This window comes from Erinaceus europaeus, chromosome 19 (genome assembly GCF_950295315.1).
Source record: "Erinaceus europaeus chromosome 19, mEriEur2.1, whole genome shotgun sequence".
NCBI classification, from domain to species: domain Eukaryota; kingdom Metazoa; phylum Chordata; class Mammalia; order Eulipotyphla; family Erinaceidae; genus Erinaceus; species Erinaceus europaeus.
The window spans coordinates 53,201,789-53,222,679 of NC_080180.1; the positions used below are offsets into that span (position 1 = coordinate 53,201,789).

Sequence of the window (20,891 nt, forward strand, 5' to 3'; positions counted from 1 at the left end):
ATTGTCTGTACTATAAATACACCACTTCCACTGGCCATTTTTTTCTTTTTAATTTTTATTAGGTAGAGAGAAATTGAGAAAGGACAGGGAGATAGAGGGAGAGAAAGACATCTACAGACCTGCTTCACTGCTTGTGAAAGTGGGGAGTGGGGGCTTGAACCCGGGTTCTTTGTGCTTGATAATATGTGAGCTTAACTGGATGCATCATTGTCTAGCACCAGCTAACCATTATTTTATTACTTGAATTTTGTGAAGAATCATACCTAAGTCGTTTGTTACTTACAGATACTATTCTAGGATCAATTTATCACTCATTTTTAAGAATTTGTCAATTCTGAAAAAATCGTGTGCTCTTGCTCTTGAGTTTTTCACTTCATTAAAGTGTTACATCTTATAACATCCTTAAACATTGGCCTAGTAAAATTGCTTACCTGGATAATGTGTCTCCTTTGCCATACACACAGAACCATCCGTTGCTGTGGTGTCCATCCGCTCTACTCTCATTTGAAAAAGTAAGCCTGGAGAACTGGAGCCTCAGTGATGATACCCCCACCCCATTAAGTCCCAGTTGATAAGTAAGTGTTGTTACGGAGATCAAATAGTTCTTTACGCTAGTATGCTGCTTCTTTTTGGAGTACTTATACTTAACATCTACTTTAATTTTTCCCCCAATATATTTATTTTTTTTATTGGTTAGAGACAGAAATTGATAGGGGAGAGGAAGATAGGGAGGGAAAGAAACAGAGCAGCCCTGCTTCACCACTCATGAAGCTTTCCTCCTATAGGTGGGGACCAGGGACTTGAACCTGAATCCTTGCACACTAAAATGTATGCTTAACTAGATGCACCACTGCCTGGCCCCCACATCTACTTTCTTTGTAAGGTACTTTTTTTTTTTTTTACCTAATCCTGTTTTAATATATTCCAAAAATATCAAATAAAAACACACAATATAAAATATATAAATATAGCATACTGAATTCCTTAGTAGTTTTAATATAATTTTTATTTAATAAACATTTTCAGTTAATAAAAATGAAAGAAAATAATCAGATTTCAAAACCTAGCATATGAAATCAGGAACCACATCCTTGGTGGGTTAGTTCAATTAGAAATTCTTCTCTAGGGGAGAAAGGACTGTACATTCTTAATGAATATCTTGATTTCTGTTAATGAGCTATTCAGATGTATAAAGGAACAATTAAATTCATTCTCAGCCTCTGCTACATTATTTTAATCTTGTATAAGTAGTTCTTGGTAAAGTCATTTTATTCTAAATTGATTTTATTTTATGTAATACTAGCTGGCATAAAGTTACCTTATGCTATTTCCTCTCCCCCTAGTGCATTTTAAGCTCTTTCCTCATTTTCTGTGATTTCTTCCATGCAGAACTCATGGAATTTCCATGCTGTTTTGGGGTTACTAATTTCTGGTCCTTTTTCCAGCCATGACATCATCTGCCCAGACAATAACTTGGATGGATCCACCTGCATATCAGATGTCAGGCTCAGAAAAAAACAAAACAAAATAAAAACAAAACAAAACAAAACAAAAACTAGTATAGGCATGGGCCCTTTGGAATATAACTAAAATAGGCCTACTAACTATCTACAAAACGGAGACACCCCCCCCAACTCTTCATCTGCATTATTCCAGCCATGAGGTTCCTGATCAGTCATTAAATTCTTTGGCTTTATATGTTAACTCTCTTTTCAGCTACCAGGTTCCAGATTGCTAGTATGATGCCAACCAGACTTTCCTGGGCAGACAACTCCACCACTGTGTCCTGGAGCCCTGCTTCCTTAGAACCCCACCCCACTAGGGAAAGAGAGAGACAAGCTGGGAGTATGGGTCGACCTGTCAATGCCCGTCGGGGAAGCAATTACAGAAGCCAGACCTTCTACTTTCTGCATCCCATCATGATCCTGGCTCCATACTCCCAGAGGGATAAAGAATAGGAAATCTATCAAGGGAAGGGATGGGAATTGTGTGGAATTGTACCCCTCTTATCCTATGGTTTTTGTCAGTGTTTCCTATTTATTTTCCCTTTTGCTGCCTTTGTTGTTTTATTGTTGTAGTTATTGTTGTCATCGCTGTTGGATAGGACAGAGAGAAATGGAGAGAGGATGGGAAGACAGAGAGGGGGAGAGAAAGATAGACACCTGCAGACCTGCTTCACTGTCTGTGAAGCTACTTCCCTGCAGGTGGGGAGCCGGAGGCTGGAACCAGGATCCTTAGGCCGGTACTTGTGCTTTGCGACATGTGCACTTACCCTGCTGCGCTACCGCCTGACTCCCTAGTGTTTCCTTTTTATAAATAAAAATTAAAAAAAAATTCCTTATGTCCTGCCTTACCTGGCCCTGTTTCCTTTGTCCTACCAGCACCTTAGCAAGTCTAGACTTACTTCCCTACACTCCTTAGCTTTTCCTTTCTTCTTCTTCTTCTAGCGTTTGCCCTTCTTCCGTAGCCAGTCAACAGCGTCAGGTTGCTGCTTGTTGCTGGCTTTGGAAGTGACTGGGATCCATGTGGATTCAGTCGGCTAGGAAGGATCGTCAGTTTCCCCAATGAATGGGTGCTCACGGGATGCACCACGGGAAGGTGGATCCAATGCACCCCAGCTTTTCCTTTTATTCCTAATATCACTATTTGTCTTTCGTTATCTGTCCTTTCCCTCTTCCCTTTCTTCTCATGACAACTAGAGGCATATATATATTTTGATAATATTTTCCAAGAACTTGCTTTTGACTTTTTGACAATATACTGCCTCATCTTTCGCAGTTTCTTATCTCTTTCTTTCTTTCTTTCTTTCTTTCTTTCTGTCTGTCTCTCTCTCTCCCTCCCTTTGATTCCCTTCTAGCTCCCTCTTTTTTCCCTTTCTCCCTCCCTTCCTTCCTTTCCTCCTTCCTTCCTTTCCTCCTTCCTTCCTTCTTTCCTCCCTTCCTTCCTTCCTCCCATCCTTCCATCCTTCCTCATATCTCTTCCCTCCTTCTTCCTTCCTCCTTTTCTCTCTTTTTGGCCACCAGGGTTATTGCTGGGTCTCTCAACCTTCATGACTCCACTGCTCCTTTTGGCATTATTTTAAGATAGGCTTTTAAAAAAAATTCTACTGATACTTTGATTTTTATTTTTTTTTTTAGTGATTTAATGATTAACAAGAATGTAAGATAATAGTACTTCAGTTCCACACTGTTCCCACCACCAGAGTTCTGTGTCCCATCCCCTCTGTTGGAAGCTTCCTATTCTTTATCCCTCTCTGGGAGTATGGACCACACTTCCCCATGGGGTGCAGAAGGTGGAAGGCTTGGCTTCTGTAATTGCTTCTTCTCTGAACATGGACATTGGCAATGGGGTAGGGCTCTGGAGAGTTGAGGTTCCCAGACACCTTGATGAGATCTCAACCTCACATAGGTGAAGTTGTCTACCAGGGGAGTTCCGGATGGTGTCATAGTAGCCTCTGCATCTTGGTGGCTGCTGAAATGAGATAACATAAAGCAAAAAAAAGTTTTTTTGGACCTCCAGGGTTATCACTGGTGCTGGGTGCTGGCACTATGAACCCACAGCTTCTGGTAGCGACTTGTTTTTCCTTTTTTGGGGGAGGGGGTACAACAGAAATAAATTGAGAGGGGAGGGTGAGATAGAGAAGTACAGAATAGACACCTGCAGACCTGCTTGTAAAGCGTACCCCGTGCAGATGGGGATCCGGGCCAACCAGATCATTGTGTGGGTCCTGGCACTTCATACTATGTGTGCTTAACGAGGTTCATCACCGTCCAGTCCCCACAAATTGTTCAATAAACAGGAAACCAAAAGTAGGAGTAGAACAAATGAAACTAGGGGTCTTAGTGTGTGAAGAAACTAGATTTTGAAATATTTTAAATACTACAGATATTTAAAATATAGATTATTCTATATTGAAAGTGAATGTTTAATTATATTCTTTTTATTTTCTTGTATGAAATATATCTATATTTTGCCTCCAGGGTTATTGCTGGGGCTCTATGCCTATACCACGAATGTTCTGCTCCTAGCAGCCATCATTTTCCCCCCACTGTTGTTGTTGATGCTGCTGTGTTGACTAGGAGATAGAGAAATTGAGAGGGGAGGGGAAGACAGAGTGGGAGACTTGCAGACCTGCTTCTCTGCTTGCAAAGTGACCCTACCCCCATCAGGTGGGGATCCACAGGCTCAAACCGGGATCCTTGCGCTGGTTCTTATGCTTTTCACCATGGGTGCTTAACCCAGTGCACTACTGCCCAGTCGCCTATGAAATACATTTAAAGTAATAAATCTACTTCAGAATACTACTTGCATGTATTCCACAGGTGTAACCTGTTGTTTTTTTATTCACTTCCTGTTACAAATATTCCATAACTGCCATTTTGTTATACTCTTTACCCAATTTAGGAGTATAATGTAGTTTTCTGAAAACTACATTATTGTTTTTTGTTAATTGTATTGAAGGTTTAAAATTTACAGTTATATTATGTGATCTTAGATTGCAAAACAATTTAAATGCCTTGTATATGCTTGAAAATAATGAATTTTCTCTCTTTGGTCAGATTTTTTAAACTATATGTAAGTTCTAGCATGTAACTAATGTTGTATCTGTATTCTCATTATGTGTATACTTAATGCATAATTTTAATACAAGTATGCTAAAATTTTTATTGTGTTGTCATTTCTATTCATAATTTTATCTCTATTATGTTTTGATCTCATACCTATTTTTACCTATCAGTACTAATGCTACAACAGTTTTTTTCTTTTTAAATTTTTCTGGTAAATTTTCAATACTTTTATGTCTTTTTAAGATTGATTTATTGATATGAGATAGAGGCAGAACAGAGAGAGAGGTAGCACAGCACCTTTTAGCCCTTGCATATGGTTGTATTAGAGCTTGAACCTGAGAGCCTTTGGGGGTCTCAGGCATGCAGCATTACTACCTGAGTTGTAAACAGTCTCCTCGACTCGCATCTTTGCTTTAAATATGTGTCTTTATAGTCAACATTTAAGGTGAATTTTATTTCTGTTATCTTATTTGATAATCTATTAATAAGTAAGTGTAATCTGTATACATTTATTAATAATTTGTTTATAATGCCTTTAGATTTCTGTTTATATCTTCTTTCTGATTTTTGTTTCTCATTTTTTGTCTTTGACCTAATAAAATTTCCAGGTTTTTGAGAGCTATATGATTGCATTCTTTTACTTTATTTTTATTTTTTTATTTAAGAAAGGAGACATTAACAAAACCATAGAATAAGAGGGGTACAGTTCCACACAGTTCCCATAATCCGATCTCCATATCCCATCCCCTCCCCTGATAGCCTTCCCATTCTCTATCTCTCTCGGAGTATGGATCCAGGGTCATTGTGGGTTGCAGAGGGTGAAAGGTCTGGCTTCTGTAATTGCTTCCCCGCTGAACATGGACGTTGACTGGTCGGTCCATACTCCCAGTCTGCCTCTCTCTTTCCCTAGTAGGGTGGGTTTCTGGGGAAGCGGGGCTCCAGGACACATTGATGGGGTCATCTGTCCAGGGAAGTCTGGTCGGCATCTTGCTGGCATCCGGAACCTGGTGGCTGAAAAGAGAGTTAACATACAAAGCCAAACAAATTGTTGAACAATCATGGACCTAAAGACTGGAATAGTGCAGATGAAGTGTTGGGGGGTATTCCCTGCATGGTCTTGTGTACTTCTTCTTTCAGGTATATATTTTTTCCTAGTTTATGGGCACGTGTGAACCTAAGATCTATCTCAGGGGACCTGGACTATATCTATGTTTGGGGACTTTATTGGGGAGTGGACCACCTGGAATGGAATTAGAGAATGCTATGAAAGGAAAGGTCTCACCCGAGTGATGAAGCTGAAGGGTTGTCATTCCACACCTGAAGTCTCTGGTCACAGTCTGAAATGCAGCATTTTGGGGTGGCACTTGTGTTGATTAGGTTGTGATCTGAGGATGCAATATTATTTGATTTGAATTGAGAGCAGCATGCAGAAAAGTGGGCCCTTCCCTAAGGTTCCAGGACTGGGGGAAATATAGGCTCTATAGTGGAAATGTGAGGTTCCTGTTGTCTTAGGGTTCAAGAAGACAATGGATAGTTATTGTTATCGTCACATTATTTGGTGATAGGGTTAACTTTGGAAAGTCCCTTTGTTAGGGTTTGGGGTATAATACCCAGCATCTTGTATATAGCTGTGCTACCGGTTGCTTCTGTTCTCCCTGGTCTAGGCTTTTGAGAGATTGCATTCTTAAAGAATTTATTCTTAATATCTTAGTGGAAATACTCCTATTTTTTCTTTAAATTTCTTAATCTATTTGTTATTTTATTAAGAAAGACAAAGACTCTGATCTCTTAATACACTGATAACCTCTGCCTTCTTTGTCTTCTTTTCTTCTTTCCTTATCACTATATTTAAGTCTTTATTTGCACATACAAAACACATTAACTCCATACTTTCATAAGCATATCTGCAAATTTAAATACCTATTTAAAATTTTTAAAAATTATCTTTATTTATTTATTGCATAGAGACATCTAGGAATTAAGAGTGGAGGGGGCTGATAGAGAAGGAGAGAGACAGAGAGACACCTGCAGCCCTGCTTCACCACTCGTGAAGCTTTCCCCTTGCAGGTGGGGATCAGGGGCTCCTACTCAGGTCCTTGAGCATTGTAATGTGTGTGCTCAGCCAGGCGCACCACTACCTGGCCCCTTAATATCTATTACTGATATTGACAAACAAAATCTTACTTATATTTACAAAAGTACATTATAAAAATTCTGTTCTTACGTATTTTTTTCTTTTTTTTAAATTTATTTTTTATTTAAGAAAGGATAAATTAACAAAACCATAGGGTAGGAGGGGTACAATTCCACACAGTTCCCATCACTCAATCTCCATATCCCATCCCCTCCCCTGATAGCTTTCCCATTCTCTATCCCTCTAGGAGCATGGACCCAGGATCATTGTGGGTTGCAGAAGGTGGGAAGGTCTGGCTTCTGTAATTGCTTCCCCTCTGAACATGGATGTTGACTGGTCGGTCAATACTCCCAGTCTGCCTCTCTCTTTCTCTAGTCGGGTAGGTCTCTGGGGAAGTGGAGCTCCAGGACACATTGGTGGGGTCTTCAGTCCAGGGAAGCCTGGCCGGCATCCTGATGGCATCTGGAACCTGGTGGCTGAAAAGAGAGTTAACATACAAAGCCAAACATTGTTGAGCAATCATGGACCCAAAGGTTGGAATAGTGGAGAGGAAGTGTTGGGGGGGTGCTCACTGCAAACTCTAGTGTACTTCTGCTTTCAGGTATATATTTTGCACTAGTTTATGGTTATGTGTGAACATATGCTCTCTCTCACAGAAACTGGTGTATATCTAGGTTTTGGGACGTTGTTAGGAAGTGATCCACCTGGGATGGAATTAGAGAATGCTATGAAAGGAAAGGTCTCACCCAAGTAATGAAGCTGAAGGCTTGTCATTCCACACCTGAAGTCTCTGGACACAGTCTGAGCTGAAGCATGTTGAGGTGTCAATCATTGCGTTGATTAGGTTGCGATCGGCTGATGCAATATTATTTGATATGGATTGGGAGAGGCATGCGGGAAAGTGGGCCCTATCCAAGGGTTCCAGGACTGGGAGAAATATAGGCTCTATAGTGGAGATGTGAGGTTCCTGCTGTCTTAGGGTTCAAAAAGACAATGGATAGTTAATGTTATCACCACATTATTTGGTAATTGGGTTGACTTTGAAAAGTCCTTTTGTTAGGGTTTGCTATATAGTACCCAGTATCTTGTAAATAGCTGTGCCACTGGTTGCCTCTGATCTACTTGGTCTAGGCTGTTGAGAGAGTCTGCATATCAGATACACAGCCTATATATTAAGAAGACTCAGTCTGTGTTTTAAAAACTTTGAGACATACAATTAATTTCCCCCCTCTCATATTAAGTAGTGATTTATATGACTACACTTTCCTAGGAGTGTACATAAACACCATTCCCACCACCAAAAGACTGTGTCCCATCCCACCCACCCACCCCCATCCCCACCCCCACCCCCACCCCCACCCTCACCCCCACCCCCTAGTGGCCCAGGAAGCCTCATGTCTACCCCTCACCACAGGGTTTTTATTTTGGTGCCCTACTTTCAATTTAGTCAGATCCTGCTTTTAGTTTCCCTTTCAGATCTTCTTTCTCAACTTCTGTTGATGAGTGGGACCATCCCATATTCATCTTTATCTTTCTGACTTAGCTCACTTAACATAATTCCTTTTATCTCGGTCCAAGATGGGTCAGAGAAGGTGGGTTCATTGTTCTTGATAGCTGTATAGTATTCCATTGTGTATATATACCACAGCTTTCTCAGCCACTCATCTGTTGTTGGGCACCTGGGATGCTTCCAGGTTTTAGCTATTATGAATTGTGCTGCTATGAACATAGGAGTACACACATCTTTTTGGTTGGGTGTTATGGAGTCCTTGGGGTATAACCCCAGGAGACGAATTACTGGATCATATGGAAGGTCCATGTCTAGCCTTGTGAGAGTTCTCCAGACTGCTCTCCACAGAGGCTGGACCAATTTAGATTCCCACCAGTAATGCAAAAGGGTTCCTCTGTCCCCACAACCTCTCCAGCATTTGTTGCTGCTGTCCTTTTTGATGTATGCCATTCTTACAGGAGTGAGGTGGTATCTCATTGTTGTCTTAATTTGCATTTCTCTGACAATCAGTAACCTGGAGCAGTTTTTCATATGTTTGTTAGCCTTTTGGATCTCCCCTGAGGTGAATGTTTTGTTCATATCCTCTGCCCATTTTTGGATGGGGTCATTGGCTTTTTTTGGTGCTAAGTGTGCTGAGCTCTTTGTATATTTTGGTGATTAGTTTCTTGTCTGATGTATGGCATGTGAAGATCTTCTCCCATTCTGTGAGGGGTCTCTTTGTTTGTTTAATAGTTTCTTTGGATGTACAGAAGCTTTTCAATTTGATGTAGTCCCATTGGTTTGTTTCTGCTTTAGTCTTTCTTGCCATTGGGTTTATTTCATCAAAGATGTCCTTGAGGTACAGGTGGGAAAGTGTTTTACCAATGTTTTCCTCTAAGTATTTGATTGTTTCTGATCTAACATCCAGGTCTTTTATCCATTTGGAGTTGATTTTTGTTTCTGGCGAGATAAAGTGGTTCAATTTCATTCTTCTGCATCTTAAGTATTATTCTTGCATTTTTTCTATTTTGATGGTTGTTTTCTTCTTAACACAAATATACCCTTCAACAGCTCAATTTTTGGTAGTTGTCTATACACTTCTTGCTTAGAGGTGGTAGTGTGCTGTTTCATACTGACTTGATATAGATTTTATCTTATATATTGTGTTTAAATTTTTTCTAGAAGAGTATCTTTTTTCTCAGGGTTTACATAGTTTGAGGGAGATTTTGCGCCATGTGCGTTTAAACCGCTGTGCTACCACCAACTCCCCAATTGCTCATTTTATTCACTGTCTTCCATACTGTTAATTTTGGACATGTGTGTTATAATTTTAAAAAGACAATAGTGCATTTTATTTTATTTTTGAATTTGGTACTTCTGCAATGATCACTTATTATTATTGCTGTTTTTATGTTCCATCATTCCTTTCTTTACTTCCCCCAAGGCAGTTAAAAAAAATCTGTCATTAATAGTTTTACAAGATAATAAATTTACAGGGTATAGTTCCACACCATCAAAGTTTTAAAAAATATTTATTTATTGGGGGATTAATGTTTTACAGTCAGCAGTAAGATACAATGGTTTGTACATGCACAACATTTCTCAGTTTTCCACATAACAGTCCAACCCCCCCCCCCCCACCAGGTCCTCCTCTGCCATCATGATCTAGGACCTGAACCCTCCGCCTAACGCAAGAGTCTTTTACTTTTGGTAAAAGTACACCAATACCAATGATTCCTTCAATCTCCAAGATGAGGTGAAGAAGGTGAATTCACCATTTTAAATAGCTGAGTATTATTATATATATCAACTTATTCAGCCACTCATCTGTCATTGGATACCTGCCACCAAGGTTTTATGCCCCTACTCTCCAAATTATAACAACTATAGTTTTCATGAAGTCTTTGAGACAGTTTATTTACTTCTGTTTATCTTTCTTCTTGTAAGTTCATGTGTTTCAGTCCTCTGGATTCTACATATGAGGGAAACCACCCAAAACTGTCATTCACTTCTTTACATAAAGAAATTACGGGTTCTACCTCATGGACTACTACTCTGAAAACAAAATAGATGATATTGTTTCTTTGGGAGAAATTGGCTGGAAATTGATGTTTATGCAGCTGCCACTTTCTCATTTGTATTGTAGCAACCTTAACATCACACAGTCTCCCCAGCTGCATTTTTTTAAATTAATGCTCTATTTGCTTTAAAATATTTTATGTATTTGTATATTTATTGGATTGAGGCAGAGAGAAATTGATATGGAAGTGGGAGATAGGGAGAGAGAAAGAGAGAAATCAGCAATATTGCCTCACCCTTTGTGAAGCTTTCCCCCTGCAGATGGGGACTGGGAGGCTTGAACCCTTGTCCTTGTGCAGTGTATCATATTCCTTTACAAGATGCACCACTGCCTGACCTCCCCAGCCTCATATTTCAAATTATGTCTCAAGTCAGTGCCAGGCAAGGTAAGACCCAGCTGATGAAACTTATTTTTATATCTGCCTCTCCCCAACCCTACTCAGGTGTGGAGTTTATGATAGGTCCTGGCCCTTAGGAACAGGTGGAAGTTGTATTTTCTGCCTCCTCTTATCTAATGATTTTCAGATGGGCCCAACTCTGATATCCTACCTTAGAAGGGAGTATGCTGAGTTCTGAGTATCCGACTGAACCTGTCGGGCTGAGCTTCACGGGCAGGAGACAGACGACCAGAGACTCATGGCTGAGTGGTACGCAGTTCAGTCTTTATTCATGTGGAACACAGTACAATCTAAGCTATCTCTAATCACAATCTTATCCTTATCTGTCCTGAGGCGGAAGAGTCAGGTCGGAAAAAGGATGCACTCAGGACAGGGGGCGGGGAGAAAGGAAAAGCACGAACCAGTGAGGATTAAACCAATGTCCTGGAGGAAGGGGGTGCTCAGTCAACAGTGGCTATGCAAATAGAATACAGTGTTAATCGGGGGGATCAAACCAATGAAACAGAAGGGATCTTAGAAGCAGAATCCAGAAGCATACCAACATGAACCCAGCTTGAACTCAGGTTTGTGTCTGTCAGAATCTCAGAGCAGGGATAGCACCCATTGTGTAAGTCCCATTACCTGCAGTTTCTTCATTCTTCTTTTTTCCCTCCTCCTTTTGTAGTGTCAAGGACCTCACATGTGTTTTCACTGATCCCAGGCTGCTCTTTCATCAGATATCGTGACAGAAAGAGAGGCAGAGAGAGTGGATAACACACAACAGCAACAGAGCTTCTCCTGGTCCCATTGTACTTCCATGTGATGCCAAGGCTTAAACATGATCTTCATGCATGGTAAGGCACACACCCTACTCAGTGAAATATCTTTCAGGTCCTCTTTCTGGTTCTTGGAAGTGAATGAAAATACATCCATGCCTTGTTTATGTTTGTCTCTCTCCTTTGGGAGAGATTTCAAACAGATATTTGTGAGAGAAAGATTTGTAGTTTTATATTTGTTGTGCAGTTTGTTATCCCTCTCAAAGTGTCCCCTAGAAAGATAAAAAGCTGTGATAATATAATTGTTGAAGATGTGGTAATAGTGGCCATTTTTAGATCCTTTGGTGCTACTTAATGTTTCTAAATTAATCCTCTGGCATAGAGAAATTATTATACCTACATATCATGTTATCCTTACTTCCTCTTTCTTAAAAAATTCCTTTGTAGAATTCAAATATTTTTAGAGATTCTAGAGTAGAAGTCATTACAAAGTCTTATTGATAAGCATGTAGTCCCGAAACACCCTATTCTTACCTGATTGTGTCAACCAATGTGGCCACAAGACAATTTCCTTTCTTTATATATATTTTTCTTCTTGTGTGTGTCCCATACTCCTTGAGCTTTTCCTGAACACTCTTTTATCAGAACACTCTTTTATTTAGTCTTTTGCTTTTTTTCCCAAATGTCTTTTATTGCTTTTAGGGAATAATGATTTACAAGATGCAGTTGCCACATGGTAACAATTTTTTTATTATGTTATCTAACCTGCCAGGTACATGGATACAGTTTCTTCTATTTCCATGACTGACTTCTGCACATTAATCTCACCACTAGTTTAGGTCCTCTTTCAACATTATGGATTGGATCCTCAGTGCTTACTCGAATCCCTGCTTTCCTTCAGTCCTTGGCCTTCTGCACCACATCAATTTTTGCTCTGTATTTTACTTTCTTCCCTCGATCCTTAAGTTCTTCCTATAAAGTAAATCATCTAATATTCATTCTTCTCCTTCTAACTGACTTCACCTAACATGACTTCTGAAGTTCCAAGATAAGGCAAAGTAGATTTAATCATTTCTACAACTGGGTAGTATTCTATTGTTTATATATGACACCTGAACTACTCTTGGGTTCTTGGACATCTGCATTGCTTCCATGTTTGGGCTATTACAAATCGTGATGCATAAACAAACATAGGTGTATAAAGATCACTTTGGATAGATGTTTTTGTTTTCTTTGGATAAATCCTTAGGAGAGGGTTTGCTGGGTTGTAGGTTGGGTCCATTTCTAATGTTCTGAGCTATGGCCAGACTGTCTTTTACTGGGATTAAATAATTTACATTCCAATCAGCAGTGTAGACGGGTTTGTCCCCCTTCCCCTCCATCCTCATACACAAAGAACTTGTCAAACTCAACAATTAAAGGACAAATATCTCCACTGAAAAAATGGGTGGAAGATATGGGCAGAATCTACTCCAAAAAAGAATTCCAAAGGACTAACGTATGAAAAAATGCTCAAAGTCACTGATGACCAGGGAATACAAATAAAAACATTTAGATAACACTTTATACCTGTGAGAATGTCAATCATTAGAAAAGACAGAAGCACCAGCTGTTGGAGAACACTCTCCTACATTGCAGGTGGGGATGTAAATTGGTTCAACACTTGAGGAAAACAGTCTGGAGATTCATCAGAATGCTAGAAGTGGACCTATATTATGCCCTTGCAAGTCTCCTCCTGGGGATATAGCGAGGGAAAACAAAGATACCCATCTGAAAAGACTTATGCACACCTATATAGTAGCACAGTTTGTAGTGGCCCAAAATTGGAAGCAACCCAGATTCTCAATGGCAGATGAGTGGTTAATGAAGTTGTGATATATATATATATATATATATATATATATATATATATATATATATATTAAAGTGATGATGTCATCTTCATTACAATACCTTGGCTAGAACTTAAAGGTTTCATGTTGAGTGATAGAAGCTATGAAGAAAAAGACCAGTACTGAGTGATCTTATTCATAGGGGGAATTTAAGAAAAAAGGACAGTAAAGGAAAGCATAAGGTAAAACTTAGACTGGATATGGTGTATTGCACCAAAGCCAAGGACTCTGGGAAAGGAGAGGAAGAGGTAGGATGAAGGGACAGTAGGGTCTTGCTGTATGAAGGGGTTAGGTGGCCCTAAGTTGGGGGACTCAGTTTCTCCCAGACACTTATCATGAGGTGAGAGGTTGTGTCAATGTGTCAGACTGTATTGTAAATCATTAACCCCAATAAAAAGATAAACTTTTCAGAACCCATACCTAGTACATACTAGTTTTAAAAAGTCAATTGAGAATAGAAGAGAACTGAAAATAGATATTAAGGTTTAAATATTTCATGAGTTGATTATCTATCAGTAGTCCTTTAACATCAGTTAGTATTTCTGAGCACAGTAAAATTCTATTCAGTTCAGTGGTTTTGGCTTTTATTTTGTTTAATTTGTGATAATTAATTTTATGATGTTTTTTTTGTTGTCTTTAACTGTTTATATAATGCCCCAAACATCTCAGTGAGAATTACTTCATAAATCAAATTTTCACTCTTTATTATTTGTAAAATGTTAATGGCTTCTATTTAAAGCATGTGTGATTAATATTTGAGAGAATGTACTTTTATAACAGCAGTGTTTTAATCTGTGAAATTCACAGAAACAGAGTCATAACATGCCACAATTATCATTGAAGACATAACTGCATGCACTGATACAGAGATCTGTAGAAGATATCTTGAAAGCCTTCTGGTATAATAAAGTTCTTAGGACCTAGGGAATTATTTTTTTGTTTGTTTATTTTTCCACATGTGTTTTAACTCATAGGCTTGAATACAAAATCTCGCCCAAATAAAATTAATGATGAAATATAAATTCTAATATTTTAAACATTTTATTTCAGAAATATTCCACTTTCCTTAATATTCTTCCTTACTGTTAGCATCTTAAGATTGATTTCAAAGACTGAATAGGAATTTGACATGACAGAAAGGTGGAAAAGTCCGGGTATCTCTGGAGTGTGTGCATGTATGTATGTATGTATGTATGTATGCATGTATGTATATGTGTGTGTGTATATGTATATGTACAGTAAGACAGATTACCAATCATTATGGGTCAAAGGAACCAATTTCTTTCCTCATTTCTATAATTATTGCCTCCTCTTAAGATGTCTAGGTATATTTTGAGTTGTTGGAAAAGTCACAATTCATTTTTGCATAGAAGAACATAGAAAATATATTATGTCTTTCCTGACTGTCTAATAAAATTAAACTAATAAAGTCTGCTAGCCATACTGCAAGAGAAAAAAAAATCATAGCAAGTCACACAGGAAATTTTGCAGTAGTGAGATTTCAAAATCAATATTGGAAACTATGAAAACTAAGCAAATCATAATACTTTAGAACCTCTTTATAGGGGTTGAAATTAACTGCCTTTTAGGAATACTTTTAACTATTCTTAACATGAGCTGTCTTATGGAAATCATGTTTTCAAGAACATGAGTGTGAAAATCAGCTAAATTTATCACTGCTCTTCCCTTGTATTTCCTTGTTAATTTTTTGTTGTTGTTTATTTGTTTGTTTGCTTAGATAACCTATCTCTTGCTGTGAGTGGTATGTTAAAGTCTACTGTTACTGTGTTGCTGTTGATGTCTTTCTTGAGGTCAGTAACTACTTGTTTTACATATTTGGGTGCACTCATATTGGGATTATATATATATTGCTGACTGTTACGTCTTCCTCTTGGACTGATCCTCTGACTAACATGTATTGTTCATCTCTGTCTCATCACTTTCTTTGCCTGAAAGTCTATTTTATCTGATAGCAGAATATATGTTTCTGCCCTTTTGTGTGCATTTTTGGCTTTGAATACCTTGTTCCAGCCTGTCACCTGGGACTTCTGTTTGTCTTCCTTTCATATATGTCTTTCCTAGAGGCATTTAGTTACTCTGAATCACTTCAATGGTAAATTTAAACCATTCACATTCTGGGTGATAATTGATAAACTTGGTTAACTTATGGCCATTATGATTCCTGTTTTGAAGTTGTTTTGTGTGCATGTTGATTTTTTTTTTCCTGTTTGTTTCTCTTCCTTAACTTGTGTGGATGGTTTTCCATGACGGTTGCTTAGTGTATTTTGTTTCCCGTTTGTGCTATATTTTGTTTTGTAGTTACCATGAGTATTATGTCTACCAGTAGCTACAATAGTGTATCTATAACAGGTTGGTTTTCGTTCATCAACATTTGTATCACTCTGTCCATTTTCCTTCCCCTTTCCTGAAATGTCTGGTTTCCCGTGTTGTTTTGTTCTTGGTTCTATTCATCTCATAAACAGCTGGAATTCACTCGTTTCTTCTTTTCATGTGGGGATCCTCTCAAAAATTTTTGCAAGGCAGGAGTGGTAGTGGTGAAGTCCTTCAGTTTCTGAATGTTTGCAAAGATCTTTACTTCTCTCTTATACTTGAAGGATAGCTGGATAGGGTGTGAGCTAGTTAAGCTTAAAAAGTCTATTTGAAATAAAAAGTGCAATATTAGTCTTCTTGGTTTAGCATCTCCTTATGCATCAGTTTAAAATCAAAATGGAATTAGAAGCTTTCTTTTATGGCTTAAAGATAAAAAAAAAAATTATAGATCCTGGTTCGAGCCCCCAGTTCCCCACCTGCAGGGGGTTCTCTTCACAAGCAGTGAAACAGATCTGCAGGTTTCTATCTTTGTCTCTCCCTATCTTCTACTTCCCTCTCAATTCCTCTCTGTCCTACTCAACAAAATGGAAAATATAGCCACCAGGATCAGTGGACTAGAAGTGCTGGCACCAAGCCCCAGCTATAACCCTGGAGGCAAAACAAAACAAAACAAAACAAACAAATAAACAAACAAAAAAAAAACAGGAACGTACGGGAATTCAATTAGTGTCCATGAAAGTCCACAAGGAAAAATCTTAACATGTATTTTTAAACAGTTGTCCTTATATTCAGAACCACTGTGAGATATTTGGGTCAGCTTGTCCTGGAGAGTTGGGGTTTGGGTGTGTGGGGGTGATGAGACAATGTAGGGAGAGGCTCTGAGAACTTCTTCAGTTATAGCACCTAGGTTTTAATCTGCTGTCTTCATCAATTTGTGGTGAATTAGTTCATTTTAACATGTTGGGGCTGCTCTTTTAAAACAGAGTGTATATGAAACCCTTACCTTTTATATGAGGAGGTAGGATGCAGTAAGGTTGAATGATTTGAGATCACACATGCTACAAATCACAGAATCAGTATTGAAATTCAGGTTCCCGAAATTCTTTGATATACTAATGTTTTTGTCAACTGGACCAATATCCTAATGACTCAATTAAGTTCTTTTCCTTCCTACTTTCTGGCTTTGGGAAATACAGTAATTCAAGATAATCAGAATCAGAGGGTGGTTTCTGCTTTGGGAAGTAGTGTTGCATCATATGATTGTCACTCTTCCATGTAGTTCCCAAGATTTCAATTTCTGTGATACTAATGGTCCTGAATTCAGAATATCACCTTTCCAACTCATTTTATGGTCCTTTCATTACCTTGGTTCATACCTGTAATTGCCCAGTTTTAGATTTATCATACCCCCCCTTGTAGATTCTTAATATTATTCCTGTGTTTTGGACTTAGTTAAGTTAATATTATTCCTGTGTTTTGGACTTAGTTAAGACTTGTTTTCTTTTTCTGACTTCTTTATCTTTTCTCTTTCCTTTGGTGCCAGAATACTTGTTATCTGGCCAAAGGGACAAGAATGATTGGCAACAAGAATTCGTCAAGAAATAAATCTGGAAAATGACCTAAAACTCTTTGTTGGTTTGGAGAAAAGGAGAATGAAATCTCACTCTGACAGAGAATGGAAGCAATGGCAAAGACAGGGACTGAGAAATACCTGGAGTATTACAACAAGGGACAATATGAGCAGAGGCCATTTTCCTGGTCATTCTACTGTTGAGTTCCAAAAAACGGGAAATTGAAGGACAGGAGAGCAGCAAGAACTCTTTCTTGTTGTTGCTGTTCAAAATGAAATATTAAGGTGAACTTAAAACAACCCAAATGTCTATCAGTAGAAAAAGGATACACAAATCATGGCATATTTATACAATATGCTACAGTTGAATAATACAGGATTAAGCTACTGATGCATGTAAAACATAAGCAGTTTTTTAAAAAATAATTTTTAGTTTGCCTTATTAATGGATTGAGTCAGAGAGAAGTTGAGGGGGAGGGAGAGATAGAAAAGGAGAGAGACAGATACCTGCAGCTCTGCTTTATCACTTGTGAAACTTCCCCCCTGTAGGTGGGGACCAGGGGTTTAATCCTGGGTCCTTGTGTGCTGTAATGTGTGCACTTAACCAAATGCAGCTTCACCTGGCCCCCATAGGCGAATTTGAAAACATTTGTGTGGCAACAGAATATGATATTTTTTGTATGAAGCTAAAGATCAACAATATGTTGATATAAATTAAAGACAAGAATGTGTCTCAGAGTTGGAGTGGGGAAGGAGAGTCAGAAACTCTTACAGTGCAGTTAATTTTTGATATTTGAGGTGAGTTAGCACTGCTTAGGAAAATAATAAAGAATAAGGTTTAAGAAGCTGATGGAGCCTTTGAAATCTTCCTGCTCAACAATTTTATTTTGCAAATAAAGAAACCAAAACAAAGAGAAGTCAAAGCAAGCTTCTTGGCTCAGATCTCAGTGGGGCTGTGGGAAGCTGGTGCTCTTCTTTTCATTCATTATTTACTTAGTTGCAGGAGAGAAAAGGACCTAGGGCAGGAGGCTTGGCTTTGTTCTCTAGGCAGTTGACAACTATGGTGGGGAAGTAATACAATATAATAATACATGTTAGAAGACCAATTCTACTGTTTGTAAAATGAATTGGAGTAGGGCAAGCATTTTACCCTTCCAGAATTGATATGATTGTCATTGGCAGAGGGAAGATGATGAAGAGAAGCAGATATATTTTAAAATTAAAATGTAGGAAAGTTAATGGATTGAAATGTAAAGTAAAAATACAGAAGGGATTAATGGTTTTGAACAGTACGGTGTAACTAAGTACAATATCTAGAATGAAGAGATAGGAATAGGGTGACCATATGATTGAATAAGGTTAGGAGAATTTGGGTGTGGGGTAATGGAGATGAATTTTAGGGTAAAAAACTAAAACTGAATTTAGCTCTCATTCACCCTTCTATCAACTGCTGAAACTACCCATTCAAATCCAGGACCACATCCTGCATTCATGAGTCCTGTTGAATACCCAGGAAGACCCCCCCCCCATCTATCTCTTCTAGGATATTCAATTATTTAATTATGCTATACATCATAAAAAGATATGAGCCATTTGCTTTAGGAAGGACAAATATTTATTTCATTTTGGCTTATCTTTTGTGCAGATAAAAATAGTATTAGGACAGCAGAAGCACATCCAGTTAAGTGCATGCATTACAGTGCACAAGGACCTTGATCCTCACCTTCAAGGGGAAAAGCTTCACAAGCAGTGAAGCAATGATGTGGGTCTCTCTGTTCCTCTCTATCTCCTCTTCCTTTCTCAATTTCCTACAGTATCCAATAAATAAATACTAGAAGATATTCAAAAAGAATGAAATGGTATTAGGAATCCTTAGCATTCCAGGAACTTATTTAGCATAATTTTAAATTGCATCTACTGAGGAGAAACAGTGAAAGGACATTTTTCAATGTGCCTGAGGATGCCTGGGAAGACGGAAGGGCATTTTGGTCCATGATGCTGTTGTCCTGATTACTCACTCCATGAATGCTTTCGGAAATAATTCTGTATGCCAAGCCATGATCAAAGTTGTGAATCTAACAGGGGAGAAAACAAAATCTTTGCCTATATGAAAGTTACATTGGTTATGTCAATTCCCTGTTCAGAAGTGTTTATTGCTCATTTCAAAACCATGAAATCTGATCCTCTGTGTAAGTTAGTTGCTGCTTGCTGTCCCTGAAATCACAGGCATTCTTACCTCCTTAGGTTTGTTTGTGTTATTTCTCTCTCCCTTTTTAACATTTTTATTTATTCTTGAATAGAGATAGGGAAAATTAGAGTGGAAGAGGAGATAGAGGAGAGAGACAGAGAGACACCTGCAGCCCTGCTTCACCACTTGTGAAGATTTTCCCATGTGGGTGGGGACCAGGGGCTTGAATCTGGGTCCTTGTGCACTGTAATGTGATCTGGTAACCAGGTATGCCACCGCCTGGCCCATTTGTGTTATTTTTTTCTCACCGCTTGCTTCTCTTTTGTTCTCAAGTGGGCCAGTCTGACCCTCTCAGGAACAATATTCCCTTGTAGTTGGTTGATGCCTGTGCTGAATCAGTTGTTGATGATTTCACTATTTCCCCTGTATCCACCCTTCTGGGTGTAGCTTAGGCTCTTGTGAGCCCTCTTCTAGGTCACTGTCTCAGTCTTCAGTGATTTCATCTTTACATGAATTCATGGTATGCCACTTATTTCACAAAACTCATCGATTTTTCTTTAAATGACAGCTGGCATACAGTTCATTTGTATTTTGTTTAGAAATTTTAATTTGTGATTTTTGCCCTTTCAAAATATAAGGCATGTTCCTTGTCCAACTCAAACACTAGGTGTTCATTACTTTATCATTTCATCTGGAGGGTTATAACTGTCTGCTGAGGACTTAAATAAGGTGGAGTGAGTAGGGGGAGAGACTGCATGACTGCTGATATTTTATGTCCCTATACCTGTCTCTAAGTGATTTCCTGATTTAGGACCTCCTTCCACCCCCAACTCCTACCCCAGAGTTCTCTCTCCATCACCTCAGGTTTGTAGGGACAGTGCCATGCCAGTACCTTTTAGGATACTTAGCTAGTTTTCTGCATTGAAAGGACAGTAGGATGTTTGCTTGCCAGCCAGTTTAATAGAGACTGACATTCCTGGCACACTGAATTAGGGTGGAGGAGCAAACCACCTCAGAGAAGTATCAATTTCTATAGAGATTAATACAGGAAAATGATGGAACACAAAACAGCTTTATTTTTCTTTAAATTTTTATTTGGAAAGGAGGCAGACCAGAAGTTTTTAATTGCTAAGAAAGGTGCAATATTTTAGCTTATTCCGGTTAGATCTGTAGAAGTAGGCAATGAAGTAGATATTATATGTTCTTCCTGTGGAATGATATTGGCGATTTTAGAAGTAATCATGTTTTCATGTGCCAGCTTTGTTATTTTCAATAGTAACTGCAGTGGTGTCTCCTTAAGAAAGTCAAGTCAAGGGAAAATGTCATAGCCCTATTTCTTTCTTTCTCTTCCTTCCTTCCTTCCTTCCTTCCTTCCTTCCTTCCTTCCTTCCTTTCTTTCTTTCTCTCTCTCTCTCTTTCTCTCTCTCTCTCTCTCTCTCTCTCTCTTTCTCTCTCTTTCTCTTTTACTCCCACCAGCGAAGGTCTGT

At 38.6% G+C, this 20,891-nt stretch overlaps 1 protein-coding gene across 2 annotated transcripts in view; it reads left to right on the plus strand.

The window, feature by feature from the left end:
* Positions 1-467: 467 nt before the first annotated feature.
* IQCM (IQ motif containing M) overlaps positions 468-20,891 on the plus strand; it is a 322,044-nt gene continuing 301,620 nt past the window's right edge. For both annotated transcript variants that reach the window (XM_060178975.1, XM_060178973.1), the window contains exon 1: positions 468-575. The gene's annotated coding sequence lies outside the window, so the exon portion shown is untranslated. The remainder of the gene's footprint in view (positions 576-20,891) is intronic.